Source organism: Colobus angolensis, unplaced genomic scaffold (genome assembly GCF_000951035.1).
Source record: "Colobus angolensis palliatus isolate OR3802 unplaced genomic scaffold, Cang.pa_1.0 Scaffold62, whole genome shotgun sequence".
NCBI classification, from domain to species: domain Eukaryota; kingdom Metazoa; phylum Chordata; class Mammalia; order Primates; family Cercopithecidae; genus Colobus; species Colobus angolensis.
In genome coordinates, this window is record NW_012119821.1 from 2,224,261 (window position 1) to 2,234,506 (window position 10,246).

Genomic DNA, 10,246 nt, shown 5'->3' on the forward strand with positions numbered 1-10,246 from the left:
ACATGGATGCAGCTGGAAACCATCATTCTGAGCAAACTATCGCAAGAACAGAAAACCAAACACCGCATGTTCTCACTCATAGGTGGGAATTGAACAATGAGATCACCTGGACTCTGGAAGGGGAACATCACACACTGGGGCCCATTATGGGGATGGGGAGGAGGGAGGGATGGCATTGGGAGTTATGCCTGATGTAAGTTACGAGTTGATGGGTGCTGACGAGTTGATGGGTGCCACACACCAATGTGTCACAGGTATACATATGTAACAAACCTGCACATTGTGCACATGTACCCTAGAACTTAAAGTATAATAATAATAATAAGACAAAAAAAAAAATTTTTTTTAAGTGTACTTGGGTATCCTCCCGCTTAGTTCTACATTCTCCAACCGTTGCTCCTGTGACCCTTTGACCCAGGTTTGAGCTGCACATATGGGCACCACTTGCTGAGACCAGCTCAGTCATGGAGACCCTAATCCAGTGGCACTAGAGGAATTAAAGACACACACTCAGAAATATAGAGTGTGGAGTGTGAAATCAGGGGTCTGACAGCCTTCAGAGCTGAGAACCATGAACAGAGTTTTACCCACATATTGACTGACAGAAAGCCAGTGACAAGCATTGTTTATTTAGATTATAGATTAACTAAAACAGGAAACAAAGGGATGGGCTTTGGCTAGTTATCTGCAGCAGGAACATGTCCTAAAGGCACAGATTGCTCATGCTATTGTTTGTGGCTTAGGAGTGCCTTAAGCGGTTTTCCGCCTGGGTGGGCCAGGTGTTCCTTGCCCCCATTCTGGTAAGCCCACAACTTTTACTGTGGGCATCAGGGCCATCATGAACATGTCATAGTGCTGCAGAGATTTTGTTTATGGCCAGTTTTAGGGACAGTTTATGGCCAGATTTGGGGGCCTGTTCCCAACACCACAGAAATACAACCTGCTGTCAGAGAATACTATAAACACCTTTACACAAAACTAGAAAATCTAGAAGAAATGGATAAATTCCTGGACACATACACCCTCCCAACATTAAACCACCAAGAAATCGAACCCCTGAATAGATCAATAATAAGTTCTGAAATTGAGGCAGTAATTAACAGCCTACCAACCAAAAAAAAAAAAGGCCCAGGACCAAACAAATGCACAGCTGAAATCTACCAGAGGTACAAAGAGGAGCTGGTTCCATTTCTTCTGAAACTATTACAAACAACGGAAAAAGAGGGATTCCTTCCTACCTCATTTTATGAGGCCAGCATCATCCTGATACCAAAACCTGGCAGAGACACAATGCTAAAAGAAAATTGCAGGCCAATATCCCTGATGAATATCGATGTGAAATTCCTCAATAAAATACTAGCAAACTAAATCCAGCAGCATATCAAAAACCTTATCCACCATGATCAAGTTAGCTTCATCCCTGGGATGCAAGCCTGGTTCAATATAAGCAAATCAGTAAACATAATTCATCACATAAACAGGACCAATGACAAAACCACATGATTATCTCAATAGATGCAGAAAAGGCCTTTGAGAAAATTCAACATTGCTTCATGCTAAAAACTCTCGATAAGCTAGATATCAATGAAATGTATATCAAAATAGTAAAAGCTATTTATGACAAACTCACACCCAATATCACACTGAACAGGCAAAACCTGGAAGCATACCCTTTGAAAACTGGCTCAAGACAGGGATGCCCTCTCTCACCACTCCTATTCAACATAGTGTTGGAAGTTCTGGCCAGGGCAATCAGGCAAGAGAAAGAAAAAAAGGGTATTTGAGTAGGAAGAGAGGAAGTCAAATTGTCTCTATTTTCAGATGACATGATTGTATATTTAGAAAACTCCATTGTCTGAGCCCAAAATCTCCTTAAGCTGATAAGCACCTTCAGCAAAGTCTCAGGATAAAAATTCAACGTGCAAAAATCACAAGCATTCCTATACACCAATAACAGATAAGCAGAGAGCCAAATCACAAGTGAACTCCCATTCACAATTGTTACAAAGAGAATAAAATACCTAGGAATCCAACTTACAAGGGATGGGAAGGACCTCTTCAATGAGAACTGCAAATCTCTGCTGAGGGAAATATGAGAGGACACAAACAAATGGAAAAAAATTCCATGCTCATTCCATGCTCATGAAAATGGCCATACTGCCCAAGGTAATTTAAAGATTCAATGCCATCCACATCAAGCTACATTGACTTTCTTCACAGAATTGGAAAAAAAAACTACTTTAAATTTCATATGGAACTGAAAAAAGAGCCTGTATAGCCAAGACAATTCTAAGCAAAAAGAACAGAGCTAGAGGCATCACGCTACCTGACTTTAAACTATACAACAAAGCTACAGTAACCAAAACAGTATGGTACTGTTACCAAAACAGATATATATACCAATAGAACAGGACAGAGGCCTCAGAAATAATGCTACACATGAAATATAGCAGGATGAGCCACAGACAAAGCTCCTCAGACACTGGATTAAAGAAGGAAGAGGTTTTTTATTTGGTTGGGAACATTGGCAGACTCGTGTCTTAAGAGCCAAGCTCCCTGAAAAAGAAATACTTGGCCTTTTTAAAGGCTTACAACTTTAAGGGGTCCACGTGAAAGGGTGGTCATAAATCAAGCAAGCATGGGAAATGTGACTAGGGCCTACATGCATCAGATAACAGAACAAAAAGTTTTACAATGCTTTTTTTTTTTCATACAGTGTCTGGGATTTACAGATAATACAAGTAGTTTAGGTCAGGGGTTGATGTTATTGTTGTTACTTTTTTTTAAGCTCCTAGGGCTGGGTGGTGGTGCCAAGGTTGTCTGGCTATTTATCTTACTTTTGTTTCTTTCTCTTTCCTCCTGTCTTGTGAACTAGGCAAGGTGGGGGGAGGAGGGTAGCAGGAGTAGTAGTGGTCTCCTTCCTTACTACAACCACCTGATCTTTGACAAACCTGACAAAAACAAGCAATGGGGAAAGGATTCCCTATTAAATAAGTGGTGTTGGGAAAACTGGCTAGCCATACACAGACAACTGAAACTGGATCCGTTCTTTACAACGTATACAAAAATTAACTCCAGACGGATTAAAGACTTAACTGTAAGGCCTGAAACCATAAAAGTCCTAAAAGAAAACCCAGGCAATACCATTCAGGACATAGGCATGGGCAAAGATTTCATGACTAAAACACCCAAAGCAATGGCAACAAATGCCAAAATTGACAAATGGGATCTAGTTAAACTAAAGCACTTCCTCTGCACAGTAAAAGAAACTATTATCAGAGTGAACAGGCAATCTACAGAATGGGAGAACATTTTTGCAATCTATCCATCTGACAAAGGGCTAATATCTGGAATGCACAAAGAATTTAAACAAATTTACAAGAAAAAAACTCCAATAAAAAGTGGGCAATGGATATGAACAGACATTTCTCAAAAGAAGACATTTATGCAGCCAACAAACATAAGAAAAAAAGCTCGTCATCACAGGTCATTAGAGAAATGCAAATCAAAACCACAGTGAGATACCATCTCATGCCATTTGGAATAGCAATCATGAAAATGTCGGGAAGCAACAGATGCTAGAGAGGATGTAGAGAAATAAGAACACTCTTACACTGCTGGTAGACATGTAAATTATTTCAACCATTGTGGAACACAGTGTGGCAATTCCTCAAGGATCTAGAACCAGAAATGCCATTTGACCCAGCAATCCCATTACTGGGATTATGCCCAAATGATTATAAATCATTCTACTATAAAGACACATGCATATATATGTTTATTGCAGCACTGTTCACAATAGCAAAGACTTGGAACCAACCTAAAAGTCCATCAATGATAGACTGGATTACGAAAATGTGGCACATATACACCATGGAATCCTATGCAGCCATAAAAAAGGATGAGTTCATGCCCTTTACAGGGACATAGATGAAGGTGGAAATCATCATTCTCAGCAAACTAACACAGGAACAGAAAATCAAACACTGCATGTCCTCACTCTTAATTGGGAGCTGGCCAATGAGAACATATGGACACAGGGAGGGGAACATCACACAATGGGGCCTGTCAGGGGGTTGGGGGCTAGGGTAGGGATAGCATTAGGAGAAATACCTAATGTAGATGACGGGTTGATGGGTGTGGCAAACCACCATGGCTTGTGTATACCTTTGTAACAAACCTACACATTCTGCACGTGTATCCCAGAATTTAAAGTATAATAATAATAATAAACATCTTGCATGATTCTCTACTCCCCTCTTCCCTGTATATAGCAACTCTAACACTGTTCCAGCCAGTAAAGCAACAGGATGGTGGGGCCTCATCAGATGGATTCTGAGTGACTACAAGAACAGGAGTGCCTCCACCCATTCACCCTTTGGGCACCTACTGTACTTTAGAAATAAATCTTTTTAAATTTTTTGTTTTTTTTTTATTTTTTTGAGACAGAATCTCACTCTGATGCTCAGGCTGGAGTACATTAGCATGATCATGGCTCATTGCAGCCTCAACCTCCCAGGCTCAAGTCATCCTCCCACCTCAGCCTCCTTGGTAGCTGGGACCACAGGTGCACACCATCAAGCCCAGCAAATTATCTTTTAATTTTTTGTAGAGACAGGGTCTCACTATGTTCCCCAGGTTTTGAACCTCTCACCTCAAGCCATCCTCCCACCTCGGCCTTGCAAAGTGCTGGGATTACAGGTATGAGCCACCACCTCCCTCCAGAAAGAAACCTTGACATTTGACAATAATTAACATTTCGGGGTTAATATCGTTCGTGTACTGGCTAGTCCACACAGTAACCTCAGCTGGATGTCTCAGAAAGCACACTTTTGGTAAAAAATAAATAAATAAAAATAAATCCAAAGAAAGAGTGTGCTTGAAATTATTCAAATCTATCCAACCTTCAGAAAAATTGTTTTCAGGGGTCCTGTTACTGCATCCAGAACTGGTGGGTTCTTGGTCTCACTGACTTCAAGAATGAAGCCACGGACCCTCGTGGTGAGTGTTACAGTTCTTAAAGGTGGTAGTCTGGAGTTTGTTCCTTCAGATGTTCAGAAGTGTCCACAGTTTCTTCCTTCTGGTGGGTTCGTGGTCTCACTGACTTCAGGAGTGATTCTGCAGTCCCTCGCGGTGAGTGTTACAGCTCTTAAAGCCAGCACATCTGGAGCTGTTTGTTCTTCCCAGTGGGTTCGTGGTCTCACTGGCTTCAGGAGTGAAGCTGCAGACCTTTGCAGTGAGTGTTACACCTTATAAAGATGGTAGTCCAAAGTTTGTTCCTTCAGATGTTCAGATGTATCCACAGTTTATTCCTTCTGGTGGGTTCATGGTCTCACCGACTTCAGAAGTGAAGCTGCAGACCCTCGTGGTGAGTGTTACAGCTCTTAAAGGCAACATGTCTGGAGTTGTTCATTCTTCCTGGTGGGTTTGTGATCTTGCTGGCTTCAGGAGTGAAGCTGCAGACCTTCGCAGTGAGTGTTATAGCTCATAAAGGCAGTGTGGACCCAAAGAGTGAGTAGTAGCAAGATTTATTGTAAAGAGCAAAAGAACAAAGCTTCCACAGTGTGGAAGGGGACCCAAGCAGGGTGCCACTGGCTGGCTTGGGCAACCTGCTTTTATTCCCGTATCTGGCCCCACCCACATCCTGCTGATTGGTCCATTTTGACAGAGTGCTGATTGGTGCATTTACAATCCCTGAGCTAGACACAGAATGCTGATTGGTACATTTACAATCCTCTAGCTAGACATAAAAGTTCTCCAAGTCCTCCTAGGTTAGCTAGCTGCAGAGTACTGATTGGTGTATTTACAAACCCTGAGCTAGATACAGAGTGCTGATTGGTGCATTTGCAATCCCTTAGCTAGACATAAAAGTTCTCCAAGTCCCCACTAGACTCAGGAGCCCAGCTGGCTTCACCTATTGGGTCCCTCACCCCAGCTGCAGGCAGAGCTGCCCGTCAGTCCCATGCCTTTGGCCTGCACTCCTCAGCCCTTGGGTGGTCAATGGGATCAGGCACTGCAGGCACAGGGGGTGGTCGCCTGCTGGGGAGACTCAGGCTGAGCTCGGGCATGGCCGGCTGCAGGTCCCGAGCCCTGCCCCGTAGGGAGGCAGCTGAGGCCCAGTGAGAATTCAAGTGCAGCACCGGCAGGTCGGCACTGCTAGGGGACCCAGCACACCCTCTGCAGCTGCTGGCCCCGGTGCTAAGCCCCTCACTGCCCTGGGCCAGCAGCTCCGGCCCATGGCTCCAAGTGCGGGGTGAGCCCAGCCAGTGCCCACCCAGACTGGCGCTGACCCATGAGCACCACATGCAGCCCTGGTTCCTGCCTGTGCCTCTCCCTCCACACCTCCCTGCAAGCAGAGGGAGACAGCTCCAGCCTCGGCCAGCCCAGAGAGGGGCTCCCATGGTGCAGTGCTGGGCTGAAAGACTCCTCAAGCACCGCTAGACTGGACGCCGAGGCCAAGGAGGCAACGAGAGTGAGGGTTGCTAGCACATTGTCACCTCTCATTACTATTGTTAGCACATGTTTATTATCATCTGCATATTTTACCTTAATCACCAAAGACTGCCATTCTTGGCCAAAAATAAATTCTACCAAACTTTAAGCTTTTTCTTACTTTACCAAATGTGGAAAACACAGAGGCAGATATATTTTTCCTTAAATATCTGGGGATGTTTTTACTTTGTTGATAACTGAAAAATGTAGCTCAACTGTTAAAAGAAAATTTTTTTAAGTAGTTCAACTTTAAAACTGCCAGGTAGAAAGTTGAAATGAGGAGACTAGAGTCCATGTTAGGTTGTCTTCAATTTGGGGTTTAAAGTAATATATACTTAATATTTGTAAAATATTCAGTATAGTTATGGGAAGTAGGAAATATTTTTAACCTAAAAGATGAATAGAACTTGAATAATAGCATCAATCTGTTCTCCAAGAAAGAGCATTGTTATATATCTTTAAGTAAATACTAAAACTTAAAGGCTTATACCTTAAGCCTTCCTTATACTTTTGTTGAGTAACCCCCTGGGTGAAAGGAAATACACTCACATGATGTTCTTGTTTTTTGGGATTAACAACAACAAAGGAAAAAGCTCCCAAATCTGAGGTGGCAAATCTTAGATTAAAGCTTAGGGCAATAGTTATAATATGTGACAGCACAAATTCCACTCTGCTTATGTGTGGTTCAGGGAAGGTGTGGCTAAAGCTTCTTTGTGCTGCCCCTTGGAATCTTAACCCCTTGTGCTCCCAGAATTATACCACTTTTATTCCAATATCAAATAATTTCAAACTTTCAAGTTGACAGACTTCATTTATATTAGGTTGGTGCAAAAGTAATTGCAGCAGTTGCCATTAAAATTTGAAAAAACTCCAATTACTTTTGCTCCGACCTATAAAAGGCAAAGGCTAACCAAAAGTAAGCAAGATTTGAAACAAGAAAAAGAAAAACAAATTTAAGAAGAGAGCCACAAGAATAAAGAGAAAAGTAGAAATCGAAAAACAAAAAAAAAGAGAGAGAGAGAGAGAGGCAGGACAAGGTGGTGATGAGAGTCACCCAGCTTCCACCTCCCTCAAGGTATACTAGACAAGGAAACAATGAACAGCTGAGAAAGGCCATGGGAACCAGCTGTGCAGGAACATAACCTGAGTCTAATGTCATATGAAAAATTACCTGATGACTGTTTATTTACATTTGGCTTGTCTCATTATATCATTTCATTTTTAAAGTAAGGGACCTTTAACCCTGACAACCAGGAGCCCAGCAGGTATCATTTACTCTATAATGAGACCTCCGTCCTATCTGGTTCTACTTCAAGTCTGTTCCTTGCTTATCTCACCCTTAGGGTCAAAAGAAGTCAAATATTCTTCAGCCTTCTCATTATCTTGATGAACTGAGCATTTCAACATAACTTTTAAAAAACTCTAGTCTCTCCCTGGTGGTCTAGTGGTTAGGATTCGGCGCTCTCACCGCCGCGGCCCGGGTTCGATTCCCGGTCAGGGAAGCCTTCCTTCTGCCGGGCGCGGTGGCTCAAGCCTGTAATCCCAGCACTTTGGGAGGCCGAGACGGGCGGATCACGAGGTCAGGAGATCAAGACCATCCTGGCTAACACAATGAAACCCCGTCTCTACTAAAAAAATACAAAAAACTAGCCGGGCAAGGTGGCGGGCGCCTGTAGTCCCAGCCACTGGGGAGGCTGAGGCAGGAGAATGGCGTAAACCCGGGAGGCGGAGCTTGCAGTGAGCTGAGATCCGGCCACTGCACTCCAGCCTGGGCCACAGAGCGAGACTCCGTCTCAAAAAAAAAAAAAAAAAAAACTCTAAGTACTAAGTTCTACAAGATTACCTTCCTTCTCTTTGCAAAGCCTCTTACCGAGCTCCAAACAGTAACATTTATAAATCCACATACTATTATTGCTTCTATTCTAATATAATTGACGTCCTCCCTCTCTGTATCAGAATCTATCATTCTCCCTGAACAATCTTATTCAAGCCCTTTCACTATTGTCTGTAGATGGATGACTTCCAAGTCTATATCAGTAACGCAGATCTTTCTTCTAAATGCCAGCCCATATTTTCAGCTATTTATTTGGCGTGTCCCTGAGCCACTTTGTTTCACTCCAATTCTCTGGGAGAAAGACTCTGAGTTGGAGATTTGAAAGTGGGTGGTTCACGGGAGATGCCCTTAGGAACAGCACCTGGAGGTGAGTAGAGGCAGCAGGACTGGGCAAATGGAGAGGCTAAAGTGTGATGCACCATGGCAACAAACTGTCAGTCCCACAGGGAGCTAGGAGCACCCTTCCTTTCTGCCCAACATTGTGGTAAGGGGCTCAAATTTTGTACCATGAGATCCACCAGCCTTTAGCTGTAGGCTGCCCCCAGGGAAGGGACAAAATCTTAAGTAAAGCAGCTCCCCTCAGCCTAGGGCAATTCGCAGGGAGGAATTTTGCTGTGAGATATCACAGCCAACTGCCCCGGCAGTGGGGAGACGAGTACCTAGCAGCCTTACCTCCATTTGATGATCAGAGTAAATTCTTACTGCCAGGTAGTGACTTCTTTGCTTGCATCATGCCATCTTGGCAAGAGGAGCCTGGGATAACTAAGTGGCAGCCACAGCTTGAAGTTTAACACAGACTTTTATGTTTCCTGGTGGAAGCATGCCTTTCTGGGCACCAGGACTTCTAAACCCAGGGAGCCCAGAGTTGCCAGGACAAGAAGCACAAATCGCCCAAATGGGCCACTTGGAGTAATGGTAAAAGGAACCACTTCTACTTCTACCCCTTGATTTCCAGACCCATATATTCTACCTGCAAGGGATATAGCACTACATATTGGTTGTTGATTTAGGATGCATATTGCATCCTAAAGAATGACATGCATTCTGTGAGGTATTATCTTCAAGCTGGTGCCATAGCTGTGCCTTTGAAAGGCCTTTCTGTTGCTCTCTTCAGCTGAAGCTAGGTGGACAGCTAGGTGGAATGACGTTAGAACCAGAGGAGCAGTACGTGGGTCCCTGGGTCATAGACCTCCTGCTGCACTTCCTTTGCTATAAAATAGGACTGAGTGACACATCACTCAGCTACATATTCAAAACCGAACTCATCATCGTCCCTGTCCCCACTCTCAATCCACTCCAAATACTGTTTTTCTATATTATAATAAGTAGGTTGCCATGCTGCTCTCATGGGTCATGCCCAGAGAGGCAGCACCACTACTGGAGGCAGCTTTGAACCAGCATCTTCCCAGGCTTGTGGTTCCATCACCCCAGAACACACCCAAAGCATCCTCCTGGAGCAGCAATTCTACTCCAAGATAAGCAGCTTTTAATCACATTACTATACAGAAAGAACAACTATGTTATACAGTAGAACAGGAAATCTGATGAATTTTAAAAATAAACAGACAGTTTCAAATAAACATATTTATGACAGTTGATCAGGGCTAAGTGCCCTGAATCCCAGGAAAATGTGTGCACTGTCCTTTATTCTTTGACATCACTTGATAGAAAGAACTGGTCAGGGAATGAGCACTGAAGTAGGAATCGGGAGATCTGAAATCTAGAATTGGATCTTTCACTCTTAGTGACAGAATTTTTTTAAGACATTTGGCAACTTAAGTTCTCCATCTCCTCATCTACTATTCAATGTCTCCTCTTAGATGCCTCAGACATCTCAAATTCAACATGTCCCAAAGTTACCTCATGATTTCTCTCACAATCCAGTCCTTTTCCAATATTTCTTATTCCTACAAATGGCAG

At 43.3% G+C, this 10,246-nt stretch overlaps 1 non-coding gene across 1 annotated transcript; it reads left to right on the forward strand.

The window, feature by feature from the left end:
• The first annotated feature begins 7,922 nt into the window (after positions 1-7,922).
• TRNAE-CUC lies at positions 7,923-7,994 on the forward strand. Its single transcript has one exon. It is a non-coding gene; the product is annotated as a tRNA-Glu (tRNA).
• Positions 7,995-10,246: the final 2,252 nt, after the last annotated feature.